Raw genomic sequence first — 22,354 nt, forward strand, 5'->3', positions numbered from 1 at the left:
AAAAAATCCAACATCCATTCATTACAAAACCCTGATTAAAATAGTTCCAGAAGAAGCCTGCCTCAATTTGATTAAAGGCATATATAACAAAACCCAAGCCAACATCAAACTAATGGGGAAAAAATTAAAAGCATTTCCTCTAAAAATAAGAACTAGAAAAGATGCCTATTCTCACCAATTATACTCAATATATAACTTGAAACATTAACCAGAGGAATGAAGAAAAGAGCTAAAAGAACTATGAAAAGGAAAAAAAGTAGTCAAATTATCTCCATTTGCAGATGATATTACTCTATATAAATGATCCCAGAAAACTTTACCAAAGACTGTTAGATCTGATAAACAAATTCAAAAGAGGGACAGGATACAAAATAAGTACAAACATCAAAATTCACTCATGTGGTTGTACACTAATAATGAATCTATAGAGAAAAAATTACAAATAAAAAAGATTCCATTGATGAAAATTTCAAAACAATGTAAATTCATGGGAATCAACATAAACAAGGTGCTGAAAGACCTCCATAATAAAAACTACAGACCTCTAAAGAAACGAATCAAAGAAGACACTACAAAATCTAAAGACATGCCTTGTTCTTCAATGCTCAAAATTAAAATGGCTATGTCAACAAAAGCAACTTATACATTTAATAGCATTCCTATTAAAACACTGTTGTGGTGATACATTGTGTCAATTTCAGAAAGTTAGAAGTTTAACTAAGAGATTCAACAGGGAGCCAGAATCCTTACTTTGTAAATAACCTCAGCCTGTGCAAGAGGAAGACACAGAGATTTTGTGAGCCCTACATTGGCCCTGTGGGGAGGTGGCCTGCATACACTATAAGGGAGGAGAAGAGGCTTGTCCTCCACTTTTTGTTCTGGCTGCTTTTGCTGACTTCTGCCTTGAAGTGTTGCCTCTGTGCCATGCCACCCTGCCTTGAAACCAGCTGATTATGGACTGAAACCTTCACAGTGCGGTAAATAAATCTTCCCTTCCTTCATTTTGGGTATTGGGTATTTTGTCTCAGAAAGGATAGAAAAGTTGTTGGAGACCACTATGAAGCAGCAGCAACTGAGCAGGATTTAAATTCGCTTTCTGTGTTTGGCTAATTGGCTTTCTATGTTTATCTGTGAGTCTGTCCTAGGCCTGGGCCCCTTATCTGGCGATGGGAGCTGATTCATAGTAAGTGAACCTCTATGAGTCACTGGTCCTATAGTGGCCTGTGAGGCCAGAGATACCTCAAAGGGCAAGATAAGGCCACAGCTGAAGACACCTTGGTTCCAACACTAATTAAGTAAATGTACTGCAGCTGCAGGCATCTCACTCCTGCAGTCTCAATCCTACGATAAATGTTATCTTGGAGATAAGATGATTCTCCTAAATTGGCTTAATTTACTACTTGGAGAAGTCTTTGAAGTTACTCCCAAGACCCTGCTCATTTCCTGTGCTTTCCTCAGTTTCCCCACCTTTTGTCTTAGGTCCTAATAAAAGTGATCCAGAAAACTCTTTGTCATAGCCCTCAGAGATCTGAGCTCAACTAAAGAGTTTTGACCCTCCTAGAGCCCTAAAATATCATACAATTTGTCTCTTTTTTATTTAACCTCTACCATACACTCATTCGGAAGATCTGGGATGTACGTCAGGACCCAATAAAAAAGTAACCAAGACAAAAACCAACTTTGTTTACAGAACTAGACTAAACAATCCTAAAGTTCACAAAACTAGAAGTGAACCAAAATAATCAAAGAAATCCTAAGAGAACAAATTAGGAGGCATCATAATGTAGAATTTGAGCTATACTACAAACTTACAGTAACAAAAACAGGATGATACTAGCCCCCAAAATAGATATATAGACAAAGAGAATATAGCAGAAGACAAAAATAACCTTACATAACTTTAGTCACCTGACTTCTGACAAAGGAATCAAAGACATATCCTGGGACAATATTATTTTCCTTCGCAAATGCTTCTGGGAAAACTTGTTATCCACATGCAGAAGATTGAAACTAGCTCTGCACCTCTCACTCTGTACCCACCTCTAATCAAAATAGATTAAAACCTAGATATTAAAAAAAGAAGCTTTGAAACCACTGGAAGATAACATAAAGAAAATAAAGCTGTGGACGGAAATAAGGACTTCTTGAACAGAACTCCAGTATCACAAGATGAGTATCAGGAATCAACAAATGGATTTATAATAAGTTTAAAATATTCTGCAGAGCAAAAGCAGTAACCAACAGAGTGACAAGGTACTCTATAGAGTGAGGACAATGATGACCAGCTACTTTTCAGATAGTGCATGAATATCTATAATATTTAAAGAAAGAAAAATTATTAACCATCCCAAAACAAATGAATAAGCCAAAAATAGTCAAATAAACAGAACAGTTGTGGTTCAAAAGAAGCACACAAGGCCAATAAGTACACGAAAAAAACTTTTCATCAGCCTTAGCCATCAAGAAAATGCAAATAAAAACAATATCTTTCACCTTATCTCAACAATAATGAACGCCCAGAGATTAGGAACACAAAAGCAACAATTAATAAAGATATAGGGGGAAAAGAAACCTTTTACATTGCTAGTAAGAATGTAAACTAGTACAACCACAGTGGATATCAGCTGGGAGAGTCCTCAAAACTGAAAAAAATAGAAATTCCACTTGACTCACCTATACCACTTCTGGATATATACCTGAAACATTTAAAGACATAATACTACATGCATGTTCATATTTATAACAGCAAAGCTCACAATAGTTAAGCTTGAGAAGCAGCCTGGATGTATGTCAACAGATGAATGGATAAAGGAAATGTGGTGCACATGCACAGTCAAATATTACTTAGTCATCAAGCAGAGTGTAATCATGTGACTTATAGGAAAATGAATAGAACTTTTGAACTTAATGTTAAGTGAAATAAATCAGGCACATAAAGTCACATACCATGTTTTTAACTTATTTTGTATGAGAAGCCTAAATAAATGAATACACAGGAAGTGGCAGGAAACATGGACAGATTTTTTCAGATAAAGAAGGGGAGCAAGGGTAAAAAAGGGGAGGAAAAAGAAGGGGAAAAATGGATCTAAAATGGTCAAGATATATTATACAAATGTTCTAGATGTACCAGTTCCCCTCAATATCATTACCACAAATATACACAAATAAAATACTAAGAAATAAGAACTCTTAAAGAGTACTAATTCACATCCAAATATTTTGATAAGTGTGGGTTGAATCACTTAAATATCATGATACACTTACATGAGACAGACTACTTGTGAGCAGGAGGGAGATCATCTCCATTTCCAAAGGGACTTTATTTCCCAGACAAGGTCGTAAAAGCCAATATATGGCAGAATTCTGACTTAAATTTGCTTTTCCTAGTCCTAACTGCTATTTTTATTTTTTTTCATACATAATATTTAGTAAACTACTATGTTTTAATGGTAAATGACATTGAGATAACTCACAACAGAACTTAACATATTGAAAGTTATGTGGCTTATGTCATCCTGAAGTTTCCAAGTTTTCAGGACTGAAGACTTAATGGTGAACTCACCACAGCAGGACAAATAGAACTATCTAGTTATGCCTCTGTGATTGGTGATTCACACTCCACTTTTTTCCATATGTATTATTTCATTACCATTTGAAAAGATACATACATGTTTATTTACATCCACAAATACTTTGGAAGAACATTGGCACTATCTATAAATTTTAAAATATAAGTTTCTTTCTCATTTCAACTTGTTCTGAGGAATATCAGAAGATTTAAAAAGATGAGCGAAATCATCTTTCAATTTTTTTCAATTTTTTTATTATTTTGCTTACTGCAAGTAGATATTCTAGAAAGTCAAGGAAGTCATGTATGTATATAGTAGAAATCTTTCAATATTTTGATATTCAAGATTATAGACTTTTAAGTCAGTGAAATATTGCTAACAAGGATAAAAATTTAATTGTGATTTATTATTACTATTTTTTATTTGGAGGGAGACTGGGAATTTAACTCAGGACCTTGCACTTGCTAGGCAAGTGCTTATGCTACTGAGCTAGATCCTCAGCCTTCAAAGCTAATTTAATACTAGCTTGTTTTATATTTAAGAATAATCATAATATTGACCTTAATTTGGGCCTCATAGGGATATGAAACACATACTGTTAAATAAAACTGATAATATAATTTTAAGAGATATATATATTAATTTTAACAAAGTCACTTAATGTGATTTCTCAACTATTTTTAAAAATCAATCAGTTGTGATAAAAAATTTTAAAAATCACTTCTGAAAATTAACAATAGAATCAATTCTTAAAATATATAAAATAGAAATCTCAAAATAAAACATTCCAGAATTTCTGTTCATTATCATTCTAAAAAATCTTTCTTGTGGATTAAGAATTATTAGATCAGCACATTATGTGGTTTCTGAGAATGTACTGTAACTTTCGTAATCTACTGATGTTTCTGTTATATTTATCTGTACTGCCTATGTAAGGTTTAGATATAAAGTATAAATTCAAGAAATTTCTATTGGAAAACATTTAACATAGTACCTTCCTGGTCTCCTTAGAAACAAACAACAACATTTCATTAGTGAATCAGTACAACTCAAAGGCTTAAGGTCTGTGGATGTCTTTAAAGATTTTATGCTGGGTGCTAATGTAAAAGAGAAAGAATCTCTGCGCCAGTCTCTTGGTAATACTTTGTGGAAATATTATAATTTTCCTGAGACTGATACCATACGCTTTTCATCTTGACTCCAAAATTTCAGGCACATAGTAGGCAGTTAAAAATATTTGTTGAAGGGAAAGTGACTGAATTGCAGAATTACTTTCGTTGATTTAGTTTAGCCTTTAGAGTTTATTTTTAAAACTGCTAGTGTGGTGAATATTCTCATTGATACAACAGCAAATATTTTCCTTTGACAGATCTCCAAGGGTTTTTGATAGGTATGTTAGCTCGCATGATGCCAAAAGCTCTGGTTGCTCTCTTCTTTTTAATGTAAGCACTATAGAAGTCTTTGGTTAAGTCTTTAAAAATTAAATTTATTCTTGCAGCTACTCTTTTGGTGAAAATGTTAAATTACATACTGAATTTTCCATTATTTAAGGAACCATTGATAATTCTGATTTATAACATCAGTCTTTCGTAAAACAATACTATTTTATTGAGAATTATGTTTGGGGTCCACAACGTTCCCTGAAAGTTTTATGTATTCAGAGATGGGCTTTTGAAATGTGATTGCATTAGGAGCGCTTTAATGTTATCAGAGAATTGATGCCATTACGGGAAGGTAATGCAAACTTAGTGAGGCCTAGTCGAAGAGTATGAGCTTAGAGACTGTATCTGATTCCTGGTCTCCTGGCAATCCTGAGTTAATAACTTCCCTCTCCAAGCCCTTTTGCTACAGTACTTCTCCTTAGGTGCTCATAGACCATGGACACAAACTAAAGGCAAAGACCAAATAAACAATTCCTCCCTTAACTTGTTTTTCTCGGGTATTTGGTCACAAGCAAGAAAAGTTAAAGTATAAAATGACATTTAATAATGAACTCACAGGAACATTCAGTTATATGTATTATCATCATACTTAAACTAAGTATAGAGTTGTTAAAAAAAAATCCTCCACAGTTCATTTTATTAGCAGCAGAGCCAGACTTGACAGATATTATATGACTGCTTATCTTTATGTTACAGTATTTGGCAAAAACATTTTATTGAGATTATAAAACATCTCTCTCTGTTTCTGTCTCTCTTTCATTACACACACTATTAGACTATTTAGAGACTTTCAGTAAATAAACTCCTTTAATTAAGTCTAAAACCAAAAAAGCACATTTCAGGGAATGTCAGTTTTTCATACTTTTTTTATAAGAACAACTTAATTTTTTAGTGCTTACATATATAATATTTTCTTTTACTTTTCTACATTATGAAGTATAAAATATAAAACTCTCGGGGTCTGGGGATTTAGCTCAGCGGCATAAACGCCTGCCTTGCAAGTAGGCAGTCATGAGTTCGATCCCTGGTACCAATAAAAAGGAAAAACAAAAAACAAAAAACAAAAAACAGCTCTCATTAACTAAGTTTAATTTGTTTATTTTTTTACCACCAGAGTTGTTTTCCATATAGTGAATATTTTTATGGATTTTCTTTTCTTGCTTTCCCAAATGCTCATACTCAGATAGAGATTTTGTTATTCCTGATAATCTAGTGTTTTTGTAGGCAAAGGTTTTTATTAATTTAAGCCAATATATTCCTAAAACTTATATGAGAAAGACTAGAGAACAAATCTGAATCCATTAATGTCCACTATAGAACAAGCAAATGTATTTATCAAAAAAAAAAAAAAAAAAAAAAAAAAAAAAAAGAGCGCTCATGTTACTTCTTCAGCTGGTACAATTCAGACATAAGTGGTGATGAAGCAGGCTTTGAGAGTTATAATTATAGTCCTATTATGTCATTTGGGTGCTCTTAGCTGCTTGTGCATGAGGAGCTACATCATGGCCATAGAACAGACCGTTTCTTGTAAAAAACAGCATCACTAAACCAAGCTTTTCCTAAGAAAAAAGAGGCAAAATTCTGCACACTTCTTTGTTTTCATGATTTTTATGTTGCCTTTATTTTCAGTGTTTGACATTTCCCAGGTCATTAAACGCAAAATAATAGAAATAACTGTATAACTAAAGCAATTTTTATTATATTGTCAATGTAACAATTGATTTAGGCAAGTCATTATAACCCAAATGTTATTATGATACGCATAGCACCAATATTTTTTATGAAGAAGAGATTTTCTAAATGAGCAATGGATTGACTACTTTAATCAACACATAAGTTATTGGATTATCAGCCAACAAGTCCTTATACATATATTTTTTTTGGTCTTTTTCATTTTTTATGTGCCAAGGATCGAACTCACGACTGCTAGCTTGCAAGGCAGGCGCTTATGCCGCTGAGCTAAATCCCCAGCCCCAAGTCTTTATACTTTGATGAAAAGGTAATCCTGATTTTATTTGGAAATAATCAATTCCCATGCCAGTTTATTTGCATATTTGTTGAATAAATTAGAGAATCAATAACAAACTGAGTCCTTCACTTTTTATAAAAAATGGTAAGCCAATGAGACAGTGAATATCTGAGAATTATAAGCCTTAAGAGAGAGTGTTGACTATTATATGTGTTAAAAGAGAGAAAATTCTTTGTTCATATTAGTTATTGATAATTGTTTATAGCATATTATGAGGCTGACTTAAGTCAAAGGCTTTGACTTAGTCAAAGGCTTAGATTTGTAGAGTTCTGCCATGTGACAAAAAGTGTGACCTGTTACCACCCTCATAACCACACTGCGTCTGTTTCTTTATGGGGATGATTAAAACTTTTCTTGGAGCATTTACTTTTTGGAGAATATCAAATATTATAAGATGCTGCTAAAAAAATAAACTTAAAAAGTTACTTGGCAAACTGTAAAGAACCTCATTAACAGCTTTTATTTATTAACAGAAGTTAGAAAATTGTCTATAGTTCTCTTTACTACATGGAACCTGATTCCCTAATAGCTTGTTCCTTTTTTATTTTTTTAAATTTCCCATGTCTATATCAATTATAACAAATGAAAATTTCATTCAAGGATATAGATATCAAAGATATTAAGAAGGAAAGTGTGCACCTGTCATAAGATCAGGAAAGTATCATTCCCTACGGTCTCATGTATCCAAGCCAGCAGCAAAATTCTTATGTTTATATTTGCATATATGTGCATCTATGTATGCTTATGTATACATTAACTCGTTTTTGTCTATATATACATTTTTATTATGCCTACAGTAAAATTTGTAAATATTCAACTTCTGAATAACCTATAACTTGTAATAATTACCCAGAGCCACAGGGTATGTCTTTAAGAAAATCCTTCAAATAAAAGAAATATATATATATATATATATATATATATATATATATATCACAGAATTGCAGAACAGGAAGACATATATATGAGATACAACCAGTTTGCCAAACTACTTTGAAAGGACAAACATTTTATGTTATCATGTAGAAATGATGAATGATCTTCATTGTAAATGGGATCATATGGCGGTAGAAAGAAAGCATATCTGATGGCCATAATGTCGGGACCACATAGACAAAATGGGGCAACGGTGCCTAACAAGCAACATACATACATTGTTAGACTGCAAATTGCTTCAAGGAGTTTGGGGATTACACCAGAAAGAACCAAGGAATTCCATACGCTTTGACTTTAATATTTCAGCTCCAAAGACAAGATAAACCCATTTCAAACTAGAAATAACATTTTAAAAACTAATTTTTCAATGTCATTAAACAAATTTCATAATATCCAAGAAAGAAAAAATTGTTTACTAATAATCACTTAAAAGAAAATACACTTTTTCTGGTGGAAAAATTCATTTAGTCTTGAAATACAGAAATACAATTTTGTGAAGCAGTCACAAGAAACTAATTTGTGGGGGCTGGGGATTTAGCTCAGCGGCATAAGCACCTGCCTTGCAAGCAGGCGGTTGTGAGTTCGATCCCTGATACCGATAAAAAAAAAAAAAAAAAATGAAAAAGACCAAAAAAAAAAAAAAAAAAAAAAGAAAGAAAGAAAAAAAATAAACTAATTTGTGATCAACATATGGTAATTTTCTGTTAAGAAATCAAAATTTGACAATGCTTAAATACTAATGACCTTTGACAGCTCTATTTGTGTCAGTAGTTATATTGGAATTCTACAAATATTTGTGTATTTTGCAGATTAATGATTGAATATCCAAACTTGGTATATTATTGCTTTGAACCTGGAATTCTCAGTCTAAATTTTATAATGAATTTTTTAAACTTACACTGATTTTAATATTACTCTGCTCTTCAGTTTCTACATCTATCTACTTTCCTATTAGAGAACTATAATTTAAAAGAAATTAGTCATGCCTTCTTTAACGATCACATTTAACCCAAGGAACTTTTAACTCACAATGTCTACTTTTAAAGCAATCATACCATAGCACAGTTACCAAACCTGATTAACTGGAGAGTACAATCCCTGATAAACTTTTGTGGTTAAGCCCATATCTTGACATTAGCTTTTGGATCTATCCTTTTCTACAATAAGAGTGGTCATTAAAAAGAAAAGAAAAAAATTCTAGTAAGTTCTACACTTAATTTTGCTTACAAATGCTCAAGCAAAGTCATTTAGTACAAGAAATGTACTTTGTTTTTGAGTAGCATTTAGGAATAAACTCATTTTCAAAGAAGTCCAACCCTTTATCGTGATACTAACTTGCATATAATTATTGTGATACTAGCTTGAAGATTATTAAAATATACATATTTTATGCATCAATCCATTATTTACTATTTTCTAGTGATCTTAAGTAGATTTAATAATGACAGCATATTGCAAATGTAAAAGCAAATTGTTCATGTCTTATTTTATAAAAAAGAAATTCTCTACAGATTCCTTACAATTTCTTTTTGAGTTTCTAATTTTCTTCTTTTTAAAAGTAGTGTGAACAAGGACAGTGACCCTTAAATAAAGCTCTACAATTTCATTTATTTCAATATTTCTATAGTGCCTATGTAAGTATTTATTGACTGTAATTCATTAATCAGAATTTTCCATTTTGAAGAAAATACTACAAGACATTTCCTCCTGGAAAAAAAAAGAGAGAAATTAATGTCAAATGGATTTATAGTATGAAATATATGGAAGTCAATTGCAGTCAACTATGGTGGAAGGTAACTATAAATGTAAACTATCTAAGCCCTCTGTATGAGAAAAACAACTTTTTATTTTTACTGGTACCAAGGATCGAACTCACGACTAAGTGCTCGCAAGGCAGGCACTTATGCCGCTGAGCTAAATCCCCAGCCCCAAGAAAAACAACTTTTGAACACACTGAGGAAAAAAAATGTGTAATACTCTTTGATGAAGGAAGCTGGGAGAAAGTGGCCTGTGATGCAACTTGAAAGAATGAATGAACATCTGAAAATAGAGGGAAGAACTGTCGAGACTGAAGAAATTGTTTGAGCAAGGTTCAACATGTGAAAATGTATGGCATAATAGGAAATAAGTGAGCCACACTGTGTCACTGTACAGTAGATGATTTGAGGAAGAGTGTAGATGAACTGTTATGAATTAGATTCGTTACTCCTAAGCAATGAGTAGTGTGTCCTGGGCAGGTGCCAGAGTATTTACTACTAGCAAGTGCCTAGTTGATGCCTATGCTTCAGACTGAGAGAAAAATTTTTGATAACTGGCTTAATAGCATGTGAGTTATGAATTTTCTTCTGAATTGATGTTAAACTAAGAAATTTTTGCAGTATGTAGTTAGTTAGAGAGGATCTGGCGTAGATCCCCAATCTCTCAAATGAATGTATGGCAAAGGCTTAAATAAATGGGATAAGTGATATGATTTTAGGGCTCCAGGAGGACCAAAATCCTCTACAGAGTTCAGGGACTCTGGTGTCTAAGACAAGGAATGCCTCTGGGCAGTCTATATTCATTAATTTTTTCAAACAACACAAGAAACTAAATAGACCTTGGGAGTGATTCAAGGATTTTGCAAGTAGCAATTTACATTAACAAGAAGTATCTTAGGAGAAGACTTCCATGTTGCATTTCAGTAAAGGGATGAAATGCCTGCAGCTACAGTCTTTATTTAGCTGATTGGAATTGGGGCCAGGTGACCTCAGCCATTTTCTTATCTTTCCCCAGCCATGCAGCAACCCTGCACTTGTGTTCAGTTTAAATTTCAACAGCTCCCAGCAGTTAGTAAATCACAACACCTATTTTGTTCTGCAATATTAATGAGTGAAAGGATGACAGACTATCAAGAAGGATTCATAACAATGAAATGTGCCATTTACATGCCTGTGTTGTAAGTGCATGCTATTGTCCTAAGTATGAAAGTGTTACAGTGATTTTCTGTGTACTGGAGGTGAAGAAACCAAGCAGCACTCAGAGAAGTTGATGGAACCAAGTTTTATTATCTCAGCAGGCTCAGAGAAGCTCCAAAGCTGGTATAGGAAGTTACTTTTGCACCATTTATCAGGTGGGATGGGGGTCTGCAAACAGAAACAGGCTGATACAGATTGTTGCTATGGTACATCTTTGTGTTTAGCAAGCCTGTTTACAGAAGCAGAAGAACGCAGCAGACTATTGACATATTTGAATTTTGAAACATTTTGAACACAAAAGTTCTACAAAAGGCCTAACAATATTGATGTAAGACTGAGAGTGTAGTACCAATAACTAAACAAACAAGCAGTTTGCTGAAAATAGTAATTCATGCACAGTATCTCCTTAATAGGGACTAGTGCAGCAAAGCAGTATCGTGCTGTATATGCTAAAGATGCTATATAATTAGAGAAAAAATGATTTTTATAATGCTTCTATTTGAAGAATTACTGTAAAAGTTTGTGACTTAGTTTTTTTTTTATTTTTTTTTCAGTTTTTTTGATATAAACATCATTTGAGCCAATTGGTTATTTTTTAAAATATGCAAGACAAACAACGACTTCCATAATGCTAGTTCTATGGCAGCTTGTTTATGACCTTACGTAAGTAACTTTGCTCTTCTGCATTACAGTTCCCTGAAGCATAAATTGAACTAATCTCAAATGCACTTTCACATCTGAAATATAATAACCATTTGTTTTAGAATAAGGAAAAACAGAATATGAATAGAAAAAGATCATAAACATTTCACAGACAGAACTGGGTTGAAATCTACATTCAGAAAACTCACTTGCTGCCTGACTTTGGATCCACCATTTATTTTTGCTGAGTTCCAACTGACTCATCTACAAAATTAGGGCAATAATTTACTTTGCAAGAGCAAGGAAAATTGATGAACACGGATTTCCAGCATAAATGTATTCTTAAAATCATTGAAACAAAAAAAAAAATCCCTTTTTCTTCTCCCTGTAGGATAAAAATATTAGAGAACTAAAATTCATACTCACTCTCATTTCAAATCTCCCCTCTCTTAAATGTATAAATCCCTAATCAAATCACTTTAAAAAATAAAGGACACAGGGACGGAAGATAAAAAACAGTATCTTTTAATTCTAGAAGAGAGCGCTTTTTTTTAATCCAAAAATGACAGAATCCAACCATGCCAGTTAAAGAATATATAGAACATCTGGAAAGTTACATACTGTAAAAATTAAATTGTCAACAGCTGTACATGAGAAGTATGTCCACAAAAGGAGCAAACATAAGCAGCACAAAAAATATCCAACAGGTATCTGTATTATAATAAGGCACTTCAAAAAGAAGAGATCAATCATTAAAATGTCAAGTTCTCAAGTGTCTTTAAAATAAAAAGTTCTAGTGTTTGTAGCAGTGCCAAATACCATGCTGCAGTGGAGATTCAAATCAAATCCTATTTAATCCTGATCCCAGCACTGTCCCCCTTTACATGACTTTGGCCAGTGATTTCCACTCTCTCAACCTTGATTGCCCCATCTGTCTAGTAAATAATACTATCTTCTTCTCTACTGAGTGTGTTAATAGCCAGAGGACATATAATGCAACTAATTTAATGAAGCTAATGAACTAATAATGAAACTAATTTAAATATTTCAAGCATAGTGCTGAGTTTCTTAACGCATTATCTCTCCTAAAATGAAACAAAATAATGTGTTCAGAGTAATTCTTTGGATGGTTATTTGAGAAGTATTACCTTGATCAATGTTGAAGGATCTATAAAAGAAGTTGGATTTAGATTCACATAAATAGTATTCTGAAACTATTGCTTGAACCATTTTAATATACCGGTAGATTTTAGCTCTGTCAAATTAATCTAAATCTTCTGATATCTTACTAACTAGTAAAAATTATGTGACAATAAGTAAAATTTTACATCTTCTGTTACTTTTTATGAAACAAAAGTGAAACATGGCTACCTTAAATTTCACATTTTTCATAAAAGTCAAGTCTGATTACTACTGTTTCTGAATATTGGTCAATTTGTCCAAGAAAAAAAAATAAAATGAGTAGTGTCAGTCTTAAATGAAAGTGGTCCCTGAATATAATGGCCTATCAAATGTTCTTCATTTTTTCAGTATATGAAATTCCAAAAGTCAGAACTTCTTTATTGTAATTTAAAACTGCAATTTCATTTATCATATTCAAATAACACTAAAGAACATAATCTCTAAGGTGATCATTGATCTTCCATGCTTGAGCTCATTTACAATTATGATTATGAACACCTGCCTTCCTTGACATCCTCAGCTTCATGACACATAAAAATGTTCTTAATTCTGTTGTCTGTGTAAATAAAATCTAGCCAATGTAAGAGTACTTGAAGTTACTAAAGATCTGTAGTGCTACTCAAACTACAAACCACATCACTACTATGGACGTATTTTATAAGTAATTATGTAAGCACAATGTACAGATTATTTAGGATGTAAAACAACTTAAAAAAGAAAATCAGGATTACCTTCCATTCAGAGATATCATGTGTATATAGCAAGGTGAAAAATATATCTTCTGCTTTGATGTGTGCTAAGTATGTTCCCTGATATTTAAATATTTTTGTACAAATTGTTTCAGTGAATGGACAATATTCAAATATTTATAAAATAACTAATTTTAAAAAATACTTTTATCAACACCAATATTTTAAATACTATCAATAATATCCCAATAAATCTATCTCATTACCTTAAAATTGCTTCCTATGAAGATAATTTTTGATCTGATTTTAACGAAACATTTACTTTTGGTAGGTTCTTTATTTGCTTTCCAAAAGTGCAACAGTTATTAAATATAAATATTTCCAGTAACATGAACATCAACTACACATCATATTGTATACCTTAAATAGAAAAATTTTGTCAATTATACCTTAATTGGACTGTGGGAAAACATATAAAAATAAAACATAAAAATAAAATCTTTAGTAATATTTATTTTTAGTTTGATAGAAATACAATTAATTCATACTCACTGCAGAAAATTTATAAAACACAAGAACAATTGAAAAATTCTACTAAAAAGTTTACCATTCACAATTATATTGAATGTATTGTTTTTATTAGGCAATACCAAGCTTCAAACTTTTTTCTCTTTCTATTCTATTATGAGTATTTTATATATTTTATATATTTTTTATTTTTTTCTTCCTCATTTCAGAGAGCAGTATCTGTCCTTTACATTGGGAAGAAACTCATGGAGACCATTCCAGATAGGAACGTTTCACTTTTGTGTAACACCAAGAGCTTACCAAGCTCTAAAACATATACTTCTAGTATAGCTATTGCAAGCTTCAACTCTTCTCCAATCGTACCTTTTCTGTTTTCTCACTTGTGTTAGTGCGAGTACCTCCTAGCATATCTTTTCTGGCCAATCCAGTTGTCTTGTTACAGCCCATGCTCCTTGACGCAGTCAAGATTTTCTATTGAAATAAGACATCTCATCTCTTTGATCACAATGATTCACTTCAGATAAACCCCTCATTTTTCAATATGACAATGTCCTCCTACATTTCAATTTTGTTCATCTCTTTTCATTGTCCAACGTAAAACTTGCCATCAGGGAAGAATTGCTGAATAATTTGCTCTCCTTTGACTTTGCACTGATTTTTCATGAGTGTATTAGTTTCATACTGTAAGTCACATTTTGGGGCTAGGAAGAAAGTCATTAGACATATACTACCAATATTAGATCCTGGCAGGGCAGATATTGAATTGGCACAATTAATGTTTACATGCATCAGTTTCCTAATTTCCTGTAGAATTAGGATAAAAGTAATGCACATTTGTGAGATAATTAGGAATTAAATTAGCTGACATTTGTAAGGAGTGAGAGACAGTAACCACTTAACTAAGTGGTTTATAAACTTCTATTAAATAAAGGGTTTTTTTTTCTATGCTATACTGCTTAACTTGTGCAGACTATGAGATCATTTTAAAACTGTTTCTCATGAAATGAGGTCCTTTATCCCCTCATTATTTTTGTCCTATCACTCTCTCCAGTGTGTATTGATTACCCCAAGAACAGACAGTAGATTTTCTAAGAGAAAAAAAAAATGTCTTTCATTTCTTCATCAGCAGTGCCCTCCTAATTGTGTTATATTAGTATTTGTTTTGCATATTAACAACATTTGATAGCTAACAGTTCTAATTAAGGTTTTGTTTACTACTAGTATTCTGTGGACAATATATTTTCCAAGACTTTAACTAATTTAAAAAATTTAAAGACTAATCTAGTTTTAAGAAGACATGAATTTAAATCTACTTCTGTTTTATATTTTTATAATATGTTTGCATGAAGGAAAGAGTAATAAAATTCATATAATTAATTCAGTGAATATTAACAACCAACAAGTCACATGCACTAAGTTCATAGACATTAGAACTGAGCACTTTGAAGACACCAAGAATGAAGGGATAAAACCTGCCTTGTAGGATGCTTGGGGCTCTCTTGGATTTCTGAATACATAGATACAAGGTTATTTAGAAGCAATTAAAGATATATAACACTGTACAATTTAGACAGTAAGCATATTAAAATAAAATCATACCAGTGCACATTAAGAAGACAGTAACAGAATCAATATTACAGTAATTATGTTCAATGGCTCTTTTAGAAAGTTTAATAACTATATTGAAAAGATATGGTTTTAATTCAAATTATAAAAACACAAAAGCAAAGAAGTGAAAGAATTCTAAAAATAGTTAAAAGAGAAGACTATCCCATAAAGTTATAAAATTGAAAATGAGACAGATAAATCAGAATACTTCATAAGATATATAAAGAATTGATAATTTTTTCTCACTCTGATGGTATCAAAGAAAATGAAATAAATGAAAAGACTACAGGTCTTAGAAGACTTTTCTACTCAAGTCTGGAAGTAACTCTGAGTGAGTTAAATGTAGGTGCTAAAAAATGCATTATTGTGGCTTCACTAACATTATTTAGTTTATAATAGTAAAAAATAATGGGCTGGGGATTTAGGTCAGTGGCATAAGCACCTGCCTTGCAAGCAGGCAGTCGTGAGCTCGATCCCTGATACCGATAAAAAGGAAAAAGACAAAAAATAATAATAATAATAAAATAAAAAATAAAAAGTGAGCAATAAAAGTATACCAAATGATAAAAATGAAGATGGTTATTTTAATAGACTGTGGAAAGCAATACTGACAAAGAAATATAGATAGCCTAGACTATATTATTTTCATTGTTGAAAAATTGAATAACTGAGTACCAAAAATGGATTAAACCAAAGAACATGCTGGAATTGCTTTCTAATAAAGAAGAATTTCAAAGAAAAATAAACAATTTCCAAAGTCTTTTTGGTCACCAAGTTGGTTTTACACAAGAGGATTTAATGGGTTAAGTAAATGCGTAAGAAACAAGTGGGTTGTATTTTATTCAAAAATACATAAAGGTTTAAAAATTGAGGTGAAAAAGTGTTTGGAATGGTACATTTTGGTGAAGTCAAAGAAACAGCATTTGAAAGTTTCGCACAGGAGAATGAGTTTCATTGCCACCTGTGTTTCCGTGAATTAAATTAATCAAAATATAAACATCATCTTTAACCATCAGAATATAAGCAATAAACCCTGGACCAAGGTGTGGATTTGAAAAGTAAGTATAGTTTGAGTTTTTTTTTTTTTTTTAATTGTATTTTAAATAGAATAAAAGAGAATAGAACAGAACAAAGCAGATCAGAACAGAGCAATGCAAACAATACAGGACTTCCAAACAAGATAATAGGAAATCAGCAGTGGCTCCTTGAAACAATTGTCCACACCTTCACACACAATAAATTCAAACAAAACAAAACAGTATAAAACCAATCAAAGCAAAATAATGAAAGCATTTATGGACTTCAGAAAAAGACAATAGGAAATCAACAATGACTACCATGCCTGCTTTCTCCAAAATAGCCGCCCATAGCTTCACACACATTGAAATCATTTAATAGAAAACAGACTAAAACCAATAAAAATAAAAGAATGAAAGCATTACAGGACTTCTAAATAAGATAACAAGAAATGAACAATGGTTACTATGTCTCATCTTCCTCATGATGTCTCATTTTCTTCAAAATAGCTGTTCATACTACCAGACATAATAAAATCAATTCTTATAAACAATTCAGGAGAAATACGAGGCACATATAAGCCTATACATGTACATTAATCCTTTCTGTTTTAGAGGGAAACACCAAACAAAACAGAAAAGTAGGAAAAATAAGAAACAAAAGGACAACAGTAAAAAAAAAATCAACAAGAGGGTTTTTTTTATTCCTTTTTTTCCTTCCATCTTTTAAAAAAGTAATCTTCCATCCTGAGATTTGAAACAAATGCCTCCCATATGTGTCCTGCTGTCTGTGTCTTCCATTCTTTCTTCATGATGCTTCTATTTTATATAGAGGAGGGGCAACAGAAGATACATTTAAAAAAGTCAACGCTCCCTTAGAGGAAGGATTACAATTTAGAGAATAAGCACACTAACTTGTACCCTTTGAATGGTTTAAATATGTTCTGAATTTGAGTCATTTTTTAAAACTTTTAACCCATGATTAATTCTAACCTCTCCTATATATTTTTAAATGGCATTTTCTAAAAATGATGTTTTGTTCTGTTAAGTTGGCAGAAAGCATTATAAAACTTGCACTCTACATTATGTTGAGATCTATTGCTGGTTAAATCCAGAGGACAGAGTATGTATAGCAGCAGGCAACCTCCACACAGCCTGTAGAAAGTGGAAAGATAATGAGGAGGAAACTAATGAAGTAGGAATTTTAAAAAATCAATTTTTAAAGTTTTCTTGTTTGCTACTTGGTTATGTACTAACTTCAAATATGGCATTTTGGGAACTTGGAGTCATTATTTTGTTTTCCTCAAACCCAAGATGATAGCTACCTTGAACATGTAGCTAATTCTTAAATTCTCCTAATCACCAGGTATGACACCATCTTTCTCATCTTATTTTTGCCAAGACTGAGAATTGTGAATTATTTCTTAGTGTCTTTTCTAAAGGCAAACTTTCCTTTCTAGTCTAATTACCAAGTTCCTAAGGTTACACTTATCCCACGAGCTCTAAACTGCAAGAGATATCATCAGTCTACCTGCTATTTGAAGTGCCCTCATATATTGCTGAGTGTAGTTTCTTATTTTTAAAGGATAGCTCAGGGGCAGAGCGCTTGCCTAGCGTGGACGAGACCATGGGTTTGATCCACAGAACTTCAAGAATAAAAAAGAGATAAGACACATTGACTTTTGTATTTCTTGAGTGACATTTTATGACTCAAAAACTAAAATCCTAAATCAGAAAATGGAAAGTAGTATTAACTCAAAAAATACTTTAAAATAAATAAATGTATTCCTTTTATTTATGTCCTTCTAAAATTCTATGTCTGCATAATCTACAGTATGGCTTGAAGCATAAAAGTATTTTGATAGGGACAATGGACCTTCATTATTGTTCATGTCTTAATTTTTGGAGATTGTAAATGCTATGTTACATAGCAAAAGAGATTTAGCAGCTGCAACTAAGATCACAGATTTCAAAAGTGGAAGAGGACCTGTTATATCCATGGGATTTATCTAATCATTTACAACTTTAAAGCAAAAGATCATTTTTGGATGGAGGAAGAAAAAGTATGGCAGAGGTAAAACAAGAAATACATAGCAAACTGGGCATGGTGGCACAGGCCTGTAATCCCAGCACTCGGGAGGTTGAGGCAGGGGGATTCTTTTTTTTTTTTTTTTTTTTTTTTTTTTTTAAATTTATTTAAAGAAAGACAAAACAAAACAGAAAACAGGTAGATATAATACATACTGTCAAAGAAAAAACTAAGCAGTAATAAATCACTGGTTCATGTTTACATAATGTCCTCTTACAAATAATTGTTAAAGATACAAAACTGGGACATATAAACGGGAATTCAAACAGCGAGACTGCAAATAGTTCTGTTCAACTATTTGCAAAGACCAGTCTGGGCTATAAAGTGAGATCAAGTTCAGCCTCAACTGCATAGTGAGAACCTGACTCAAAAAGACAAAAAAAAAAGAAAAAACAGAAAAGAGAGAGAAAGAGAGAGAGAGAGGGAGAGAGAGAGAGAGAGAGAGAGAAGAAAGAAAGAAAGAAAGAAAGGCAGAAGAAAAGTCAGAGATTTCAAGCAAGAACAAAGTTCACATGATATGTGTTTTGTTTTGTTTGGACCAGGAATCAAACTCGTGCCCTCTCACTTGTGGGATAGGCCCTATGTACTGTGCGTAACCTCAGCCCCACAGGATATGTTTTTACCGGTCCTGAGATGAATGCAAAGAACCAGATGCCAAGCATTAGAGTTTCTAGGAGTTAAAAGCAACCCCTAGCAGATACCTTCTAAAGAAACAGGCCCTCATTCCAATAATAAGGGATTTAATTCTGTCAAGATCCTGCAGTGATTGTTTCCCAGCACCCCCCCACACACACCTATTAGAACTTCATTGGCCAATACCTTTATTTCTGCCTTTTGAAATTTGTGTTGATGTGAGTTAAGTTTGTGGTAGTGTATAACAGCAATAGGAAACTAAAACCCAAATATTTTTTGAGCTTTGCCCCTGTCTATGTGTCTCTCCGCCCCTTTAGCACAGCTCTTAATGTGGCAAACACATGCCTTTCTGTGTCACTTCCCTTTAAGCTGATGCTTTACATAAACATCTTTTAAAAAACTATAGCCAGTGCCTCAAATCAAAATATATTTAATTAAGGTTTGAAAAAGGATTTACCTAGGGAAATATGTTTCATTTTCCTGAAAACCACCCTATAGTTTATTTTACTATCATAGGTGGTGATATACAGGAATTTACAAAAGGAAAACATTTAAGCTCTTGCTTTCTGAACCTGAATATGCTATATAGAACCGGAAATCCTGTTAAACTGTGGATTCTAAAGCATCAGAATTTTAGGTGAAACTGAAACGTCTTCATTTCTGGTGAGCTATAATTCTGCTATTTATTTATTTATTTAGGACCATGGGTTAATTATTTTAGAATCTATATGTAAATATTCTCAAGTACAAAACCAATGCTGTGAAAATAACTGAAACTACATATCAGAGAACATGTTTGTTTCATTTTGTTTATTCAGTTTTGTTCTTTGTTTTGTTTAGTTTTGCCTTGTGCCACAGCCTCTTGGTTCATCACATTTCCAGCTGCATTTTTGATAGGACACATCATCTTCAGCATGAAACACAAATCGTATTTGTGTAGTTTTCTGAGACTTTTTTTTTTTTTTAATCTAGAATCGAACTCACAACCTCATACTCTTTCTAGGTTTCTGTTACTATACTTCAGACAATACCAGCAGGGCAGCAAACCCAGGGAGTCAATGCCAATGAAAAATTCCATCAATTAGTGGATTCACTGTTTGTGGTTAAGGTCCCAGGTTCTTCTGTGTGATTCACAGATGGAACCAACAGGGTTCTTTAGGGAGATTCTGGCCACCACCAGTGGCCCTGCATTTCAATTGTCAGTGGTAACATAATTTTTCTCCTTGCTTGAGTCAACTACCCCTTGATTTCTGTTTCCTAGGATTCCCTCGTAGACAAATTAGCTTTTCAAAAGTCCTTGTTTCAAACTCTTCTTTTGGTATCACTGATATTTCATCTGTTTGGGGCTGGGATTAGAGGGAGGCAGAAGGAAATCTTCAGATTATGGAGCAGTTCTAATATTTGAACTCTGTGGAGACAACAGCACTTTTAAGGGCTACAGAATGAGTAGATTTTTTAAAAATTTGCATTTCCTTGGAAAAAGAAAATGTCACTTTCCAGTTGGCCACTTACCAAAACAGGAAATGCTGTCAAAACAAGAAAAATTTCACAGAATTAAACTTTTTAAAAAAATTTTAAGATATCCATTTCCTTCACCAAAGGATAGATTATTTGATTTTAAGACCAAAATTTAACAGCAATGGTGGCAAAATTGTTAAGAACATTGAAAGTTCAGTTACACTAGGTCTTCTGTACTTAAATCGTGGCCAAAACAGAGAAGAATTGGGATTACTGGTCTTATGCGTTTAAAAAGATATGCCACTAGTGAGGAGAACACCTGCATTCTTGAGACTTTCAGTTCACAAAAGAACACAATACCCTTAGAAGTTCCCAGTGCAAAAACCTTGTCCAGAACAGGAAAGACCAGATGGCCACACCTGCTCATGAAAAGTGATATAGGTACAATGAATAGAAAGTATCACTACAGTGTTGAGGGACATTTATCTACAGGTTTCTATGATCATGGTTAAGAGACTGTGGTAAATATGAGAGTGAAGTAAATCAGCAGTTAACAGTATTATTTAGTGTGCACAACCTACAAAGACAAAAGTAGGACTAGGACAATTCAGCATTTGTAATGAAATATGTGATCCTGGGGCCATAGAAAATCTAGTAGAATGAATCAATCATTTCTAAAAAACTCAACCAAAATGCCAGCACAGAGCACAAACCTTAGGTAGTTAGGACAAAGCCTTCTATTACGCAGCATTTGTGTTTACTCAACACTTCTTACAAGATACCTTGTACCCAGTACTAGATTACACAGATGTAAGCATCAAATGTAAAAGAAGGACATATTTCTACTTCCTTCTTTTCCTGTGATTCCTTGGGGAGTTTGTGCTTCTCATTCCTGCAGCTTTACACTCTGAATTTGAGATGTAGAATACCAGTGGAGAAACACATCTTGTAAGAAATACGCAAAGATTTTCTGCACACCTAAAGCTTCAACTTTTTCCTAATTATTTTGAGATTTCTGATATTGTAGACCACTAAGTATAAACATGGAGTCATTAAAATGACTTTATGATTGGTCTTGGTTATTGAGTTTCTTCATTTGCTGAGACATAATAGAGGCATGGAGGATCATGGAAAATACTGAGCAGGATCATAGTGGCCTCCTCTGGAACCTTGATTCTCATTGATAACAGAACACAGAATAATTTCCTCCCATAATGCCAGATAAGAGACAAAGCAACCAAGGACTCAAACATTTGAGGTATGAAAGTCTGTGTTTCTGTCGTACAAGCATCCCATATGCTGGATGGAGAGTTGCCCCAGGTAGTGGTCATTCAGGATTGATCATAGAAGAAATGGTGAACATTACAATTGTCTTATGATCCGTGACTGTATCAGGAACTGTGGCCTACTATGTGTTATGGTTTGTGTCTGGATGCCCTCCTAAAGCCTCATGTGGTCATGAACGTGACTGAATTTGGTGATTGACTCATGATCTAATGCTAAGCTGAAGGGTGTGAGTGCTACACTCATTTTAGGATAACTAACCTGTATACAATATAAAAGACTTTCTCTCCCTCTC

Source organism: Cavia porcellus, unplaced genomic scaffold, assembly GCF_034190915.1.
Source record: "Cavia porcellus strain 051 isolate PalLab524CR breed Dunkin Hartley unplaced genomic scaffold, mCavPor4.1 scaffold_15, whole genome shotgun sequence".
In the NCBI taxonomy this organism is placed as follows: domain Eukaryota; kingdom Metazoa; phylum Chordata; class Mammalia; order Rodentia; family Caviidae; genus Cavia; species Cavia porcellus.